This window comes from Nomascus leucogenys, chromosome 20 (genome assembly GCF_006542625.1).
Source record: "Nomascus leucogenys isolate Asia chromosome 20, Asia_NLE_v1, whole genome shotgun sequence".
In the NCBI taxonomy this organism is placed as follows: Eukaryota; Metazoa; Chordata; class Mammalia; order Primates; family Hylobatidae; genus Nomascus; species Nomascus leucogenys.
The window spans coordinates 23,969,702-23,977,269 of record NC_044400.1 but is presented as its reverse complement, the minus strand read 5'-3'; the positions used below and the strand labels follow the sequence as shown (position 1 = coordinate 23,977,269).

At 45.3% G+C, this 7,568-nt stretch overlaps 1 long non-coding RNA gene across 1 annotated transcript; it reads left to right on the top strand.

Annotated features, from left to right (window-relative positions):
* The first annotated feature begins 2,174 nt into the window (after positions 1–2,174).
* LOC100606719 lies at positions 2,175–5,302 on the top strand. Its single transcript, XR_004027313.1, has 3 exons — positions 2,175–2,330; positions 3,175–3,227; positions 4,902–5,302. It is a non-coding gene; the product is annotated as an uncharacterized LOC100606719 (long non-coding RNA).
* The last annotated feature ends 2,266 nt before the right edge of the window (positions 5,303–7,568 follow it).

The following is a 7,568-nucleotide window of genomic DNA, read 5'->3' as shown; positions in this document are numbered from 1 at the left end:
GCGACTGCCCAGATCACAGGACCCATTAGGGGCAGGGCGCAGAGGAGAAAACTTCATCAGAAGGATAAGGAAGTGCAGGCAAATGAAAAGAGGGAATGAGAGGGAGCAAGAGAAAGGAAATGCAGGGAAAGAAGAAGAGAATAAAGAAATATTGCAAAAGATGAGACGAAAGTGAAAGAATGAAGAGGAGCCCAGCCAGTATGAAGAAGCTTGTGAGTGTGTGTGTGTGTGCGCATGCGTGCATGTGTGCACTTACATCAGAGACATATAGGGGTGGGGTACACTCTGCGCAAGGCATTGAGATGGTCACTTTATAGACCTTATCTCACTGAGTCCTTATAGCAATCTTGTGATCATTACTATTCCTATTTTACAGGTAAGGAACTTAGACAGATGGAAGCCAAAAGACCCAGCTGATATATGATGGAACCCACGCTGCCCCCAGTGCACCACAGGAGAGGCAGAGCTGTCCTTTGCTGCTGGTGACTCAGTCCCTCCAATGCCCCTCTTCGTCTTCCCCTTGTGTCAGGCTATTGGATCACTGCAGCACCCGCTGGGGTCCTGAAGCCATGGCCTCACCACCACAGTAAGGATTTCAAATGCCAGCTCTGGCTGAGGCTAAGGTTGCTGGCATGAAATCAAGTCTGCCATTAGCACAACGTCCAGGGAACATTTGGGCAGCTATCTGTCCCTCTCAGCCCAGGTACATGGGGGTTATGTTAATTAAATAAATCTCATCATGGAAATGAACTGACCCAGGTGATGGGCACAGCACTCAGCTCCAAGTTACTGGTGATTGTCAGAAAATCCAATTAAGATAGAGCTGAGCCTACTGTGCTTCATACAGTTAATTGAGGGCAAGGGTAGGGGCTAAGGGGAAGCTAAGAAAGGAAATCATGTCTTAATATCCATTAAGTCAACCTCCTTCTTAAGCAGGGCCAGAGAGAGTCCAGGAAGAACCTAGAAAAGAATTTAATGGAAACTACATACCAGCCTGCTTTAACATTTTCTTGAGATTCTGGCTGGGGGACATGTGGCAGGCACAGGAGACAAGGACATGCAAGTCTATGTGTCATTTAGGGAGCCATGGACTAGGACTGTGGAGGCCCAAGGTCAAGTCTGTTCTGGGCTCCATCACCAATTAGCCACTTGATATTTGGAGCTGTCCTATCTGAGCCTTAATAAAATGGAGTGCTAGAACTCGACCAAAGCCACCTGGTGGCTTTGAAGACCTTCAGCCGGAGAGGGGGAGAAAATGAAAATACAGGAATTTGAGAAAAATCTACCAACCTTATCACAGTGAGCTTGTGTTTTGGCATTATGATACAGCACATAGAAAATAGGGGTTGGCTCAGGGCGGGGAGAAAATTTGTTTCTTTCCTTCATCCATTTGAAATTTATTGAGCATCTATATGTTCCAGGTTACAGAAACAAATACTGCATGGTCCTCGACCCAGAGAAAATCTTATAGGCCATGGGAGGCTGAGAGGTGTCTGTTTTTCTTCCCAGTATATCCCCAACATTTAACAACAGGTTAATACTTAAATACAGTAGATTCTCAATAAATATGTGTTGATTAAATAAATAAACCAATTTAATTCAAGACGAGTAAACGGACACTTTCAACAAAGCATTTTAAAGCTATAAGGGAAAGAAAAGTGTCCTGGGAACTCAAATATGGGGCCCTCACCCCTACTAGGGAAGCAGAAGGAGGGAGCATCCCGTCCAAAGCTTCCCAAGGGGCGCCGGACTGCGTGCTGCGGGTGTGGGGGTAGAAGTCTTCAGATAAAAGATGGGGAAAACAGACCAAAGCAGGTCTCGCTGGCCAGTGACACTCCGGGAGCATGGCCCATGGAAGGATCCAAGGCTGAGGGATCTGAGTAGCCCTGGAGAGATACTCTGCCAAAATCCAGTCACAAGAAGGAGGGAGGAGGCGAGGAACGAGTAAATGAGATTTGGTTTAGGCCGGAAGAACGGGCTGCGCCAACAACGAGAAAATAAAGTGGTGAGCTGGGAAGGGTGCAGCGCGGGCTAGACGGGCGCGGAACTTGAGAACCACGGGCGCTGGAGACCAGCGGGGATACAAGCCCGGAACTGGCGGAGGGGTGGGCGGGCGCATGCGCGCGCACAGCTGAAACTCCGGGCTGATGAAACTGACAAAGGCGAGAGCGCGCAGCAGCCCACGGCAGCCGAATTCGCGCCGCCGGTAGGTGCTGCCCTGCCAGGGGGCGGGATCGTGGAGCGCCTCGCAGAACCGCACACAAGCAAAAACAAAGCCATCTCTCCGAAGCAGAAATAGAACAGACGTGGCCGGGGAAAGCCAAATATTTGTGAGATGATGTGAACAAAGGGGAAAAGTCAATCCAGGGAAGTTTGAGTTTCTGGTTGGAGGCTTCAGCGGCTCTGATCGGTGGATACTTTAAGAGAACACCCTTTGCCCCCGCTCTCCCTCTCTCCCCGAAGAAAAATAAATCCTTGGCAAAATGAGACTTGACGGCATGAAAAGAAGGTCTCCAGACTGTCCCAGCTGGCGCGGGCGGGGCCGGGCCCGAGGTGCCGCTTGGTGACACCGCAGCTGCGGCTCAGCACTGTCACCCAGAAAGGCCCGCCAACGCCTGTATCCAGGGAACGTGGCTCTTAGCAGAGCCTGGACAGGCGCAGGGCCAAGGAAGTCTTTGTTATTGTTTCTTTCTCTAGCCCTTCCTGCCAATACATCAGGGATATAACTCCTTGGTGTTTCTGCCTTACAATTGCTCCTTATACCCCACCCTGATCCTCAGCACTGCAGCTTCCACTGCCACCGCCCGCTGTGAGTCACCTCCCCCTCTCCCTTTTTTAAACCAAACAGCAAGGCCATATTGCAGTTATCCATAAAAGGAAAGGCAAGAAGCCACCAATACCTGTTCGAGAAGATGGCATTTTAATTAGCACATTCCAGCTGCCATAAACCCGGGCTCCTGCCCCACCTCTCCACCCCCCGCCCCCTCCTCCCCCCCCTCCCCCGCCGTGCCCTCTCTCAACCTCCCTGCTCACCCCATCTATGTAAAAAAGCCATAAAGCCTCTCTCCAATCTCTTTCTCGGAGGGAGTTTTTGCAACCCCCCACAACACAGGTTGATTGGAAAGGTCTCTCTCCTGGATAACAACAATTCAATGTGCCTTGACATTTTAATAGCCTGCCGTCCTGGTGAACACAATCGAGCAAGGCAGTGAAGCAAAAATCATTAGGTAAGCAAGATAATCTAAGCGGAATCTGCCGCCTGCAGGCTCACATCTGGGGGCAGGTTGTACAGCTGGGCCGTCCACAAAGCTGGGCTCCTCCTGTCCTGCAGCGCCTTTGTATATGAGTACCAATATATACACTTGTTTAGCTAGAGACACACACAGGTTTTGGTAGATAAATACAGTCAGACAAGTGTACAGACCACTGACGCCCCAACATGAAATAGCGTAAGAGTACACAAATTTACCATGAATCAAAATATCCACCAACCCACCAAAGCGTCACCAAGATAACGTACTGCTTTAAGCGCGGGTTTGCTATATCAAAGAGAACAAGGCAAATACTTGTTGGGATTCCTAATACCAACCATGTAAAGGCTTTCCATGCATATAAGTTTGAAGCAGCTTGCCCAAAGTCACCTTCTAATAAGTGGTGGAGCCAGGATTTGAATCCAAGCAGCCTGGCTCTAGAGTCCAGTCTATTACACATTAAGTTATGCTGTTTCATAAAAAGTAAATCACACAAGTAGATATAAAATGTGTTGCATGTCTTCATAAGGTCAGTGCATTGTTATGAATTTATATATTTAGGTACATGCATAACACACACATGTTCGTGTGAACAGTCAAAAGGTGCAAGGAAGTATGTCTGACTTCTTTTTAACATAAACACCTGCCTGCACTTGTATATTCAGCCGTATTCATGTATTGAGCATCTTGTGAGTCCCCAGGCCATGTGCTAGGGTACTGAGGATACAATAATTAATTAGGCACAATGGCCACCCTCAAGAACTCATCACTTATGGAGGAGTCCAACAAGTAAATAGATACTTAACCTTGAGGGTGATAGGTTAGAGGCTGACACAGAGCTGCATAGACTAGGAGGGCCCCTTTCCCCACCCATCTCCACCCTCCTGACATATCTTGCACCGGAATCTCCCAGGGAAGCCACACACTTATTCCTATGAGGTTGTCATCACTCAGAACATATTGAGGGCTCCATTTGGGAATTGCCTTCTAAACCATTTTATAAGCTGCCCAAGAAAATGATTCTTGTTATTTAATAATTACATATAATATGCACATTCACATCCCTTTCTTAGAAAGGAGGCAGGAGTGACATCACAAAACCCAGGGACCAACAGATGACAGAAAATTCTCCTGTTGGAGTCCAACCCTCCCCAGCTGGTCCACGCCCCTCCCTCTCCTTCTGCACACAAGTGCCCCAGCACAGATCCCATTCCCTGGATGCTGACTTGGCAAGCTATTCACTTTATGAATATGACCCTCAGAGGGGAGAGCCCCTCTCAGCAGCCCCCGAACTATGTTATCACCATTATTAAGGAGCTTCAAGAGGAGCTGGGAGGACGAGACACCGCTGGAATTGCAGCCTGATTGTGATTGATGTGTTCCTATTAGCGCCTCAGTGTTATCTCTCTGGATAGCAAGAACAGCCAGTGGCTTGTAACACAACAGATTACCTGAGTTCTCAGCCTTAGAAGGGTGTTTAAATAAAATATAGTCCCTCTTAGCAAGAGGCTCATTTTCTCCACGAGGCTCCCAGACTATTTCATGTCAGCTCTGATTCGCTGCAACTCTCCTCAGTAAACATGTCTTATCATTAATAATTCTTTACAAGCACAATCTCCTAGAGTCCTCTCTCTCTCTCTTTTTCTCTAGGTGGCTGGACTCAGACACATCACACTCCAGTTTGGGTTCCAAGGTGCTTCTCTCTGGATTTTCACCTGCCTTGCCAAAAATGATTGATTACGCTGGGCCAACTGGGTGTCCGGCAATACCCAACAAATGACTTTGGCCCCTAACAGCAGGCCTTGGCCAGATAGAAATCAATATTTCACCATTAAAATCTATCAAAGAAGAGTTAAGGCACCATCTGTCCCTGCCGCCTCTCTATGGTGTGTGAACATTAAATCCGACACTTGTACTACATGGGTAATCAATATATAGTGGTTCACAGATCATTTGTGGTCCCCTTTTAGCAGTGATGGATGTCTGGAATCGTTGTGATTCATTTTGTCAGACCATTAAACAAGATTCTGTCCAGTTCCTTCCTGATTTCATTTAGAGGATCATTCTTCACAGTTCATAAGAGGGAAACGGTTTTACCAATCTGCTTCTATTTCAATAAGTCACTTTATAGAGATTTTGTGTCCTCCAGACTGTAAAAATTCTGGAGAGATAGTACAAACAGACCTCTAAAACTATTCACTACATGACATATGCATAAAGTGTGAAGAGAGGAATGTAAATATGTTTACCTCTTTATCTGCAAATGTTGGTTTTAACCCCCTCCTAGCTGGAGAGCTGGCCAGGGTACTCCAGGCATTGGCCTGCTATAGCAAGAGGCGGCTAAAGTTTGGTGACTGGAGGCTAATTTACAGGGATGATGAAAATCCCCGACTCCTTTTGAGCATGGTGGAAAGCAAATGGGAATGGCTCTTCCAGGGGCCACGTTTTAGAGATTTTCATTTCTATGGTCAAGATGTCCTTGCCCCTCATGCAAATGGTTGGCAAATGCCTCTGCACTCCCAGACAGCATGCTGACCCAAGAGAAGCAAGACTGACCTTGCCCTTGAGGGCAGGAGTGTGGATGACCAGGAAGGTCTTGCATGCCAATATGGCTACCATCTGTGAAGCACCAACCTGTGTCAGGCCCCATACTTGCACGATTCTTGCCCTCAACAATCCTGAGAGATAGGTACGATTATCTCCACTTTCCAGTAAGGAAACTGAGACTCAAAAAAGTTAAATAACCTGCCTAAGATTATTCTAGTCATGGAATGTAAGAGTCAGGACCCAAACTTGGGCCTGTCTGATGCCAGCCTCCACATGAACTGTAGTCAGATCTCAGCTGGTGGCCATTAATCTGCAGATGATTTTGTTTCAACCCAAGTGAATTTCCTTTAATGCTGCTGGATGTCTTACGTGCATCAACCAACTATGGTGTTACTAGGAAATAAAATTTTATTCTATCCTTATTTTAAGTAAATCTACAGTAAGATCACTAAATTATGCACTCCAAAATGAAACACTGGATTTTAAACTATTTTCTGTTTTTGGAATATTGGACAATTACATCACTGTTGCTGATATTAGTGTAGGTAAGTAGATGTTGATTTAACTATTAACATAAGTACATGAACATATACGTACAGACTTACATGCATAATTTATATATAATTATTGTATGTCACATAAGTATATATAACTTAAAAGACCTTAGAGATAATTTAGCTTTTCCTTTTTCTCTATGCTTTTAAAATAAAGCAATGGAGGCTCAGCAGGACTAAAAAGCTGGTCCGGGGATAAGAATCTTGTTTTCTGATTCTCAAGTCAAAATGTTTTACCAAAAAATTATAAATAATAGAACATTATACAATTATGATTTTTTTGGTGACACATTTGTTAAGGGGATGAGTGGAGAGTTGTATTCATTTTGCAGCTTACAGAACAGGAAAACGACCAATGCATTCTTACTTCCATTTCAGTTCACTGACTACTATGCCATCCTGCCTGGAGATGGGCGTTCCTTTAGATAACAATAGAAAATAAGGTAGGTCGCACCACTTCAAGCCCAAAAGCCATATGACCAGAGCCAAGTTGGACAGCAGCATGCAGGAAAATACCAGCCTAGGGCACTCAGGAGGCACATGGCATGGCAGAGAGAGCTTGGACTAGGCTTTAGAAAGATTAGGCAAAAAAATCCATCCGTGCTCCTGTGTCACCTCAGACAAGCCACTTAGCCTCTCTGACTGTCTTTTTCCTTATCTGTAACACTGAAGCTAATTGCACCTACGTCAAAAGATAATTGCAAGGATTAAATAAGACAATACAAATTTCAGCACAGGTCCAAGCACAATCCAGGTTAGTGCCCTTTCTTTTTCCCTTCCTTCCTCCCTGACCTTATTTCATAAATGTGTATTATACCGTATTTCAGTCTCCAGTAACAACCTGTAATGGGATCTGCCACATAAGAATTTATCTAAGTCTTCCTTGATTCTAGAAATATTAAACCTAAGAATTAAACAGAGAATTGCAAGGTCTTTGGTTCAACCGTTGACCCGGTGCAGAAATCACTTTCAGCACCTACCTGATGGGTCATTTTCAATGACCAGGAGCTCAAAATGTCTAAAGAAGTCTGCCTCATTGCTGGACAGTTTCTTAATGATAAATTTCCTGCTAAACCTGCCTCCATGTAAATTCTATCCATTAGTCCCAGTAATAACTCCACCACCTCATGTTCCACATAATTTAATAGAATGAAGAGAAATGTTCCCTTTAATTTGTGTTCAAACTATCTTCTTGAAGCATTTTGTTGATTTCACT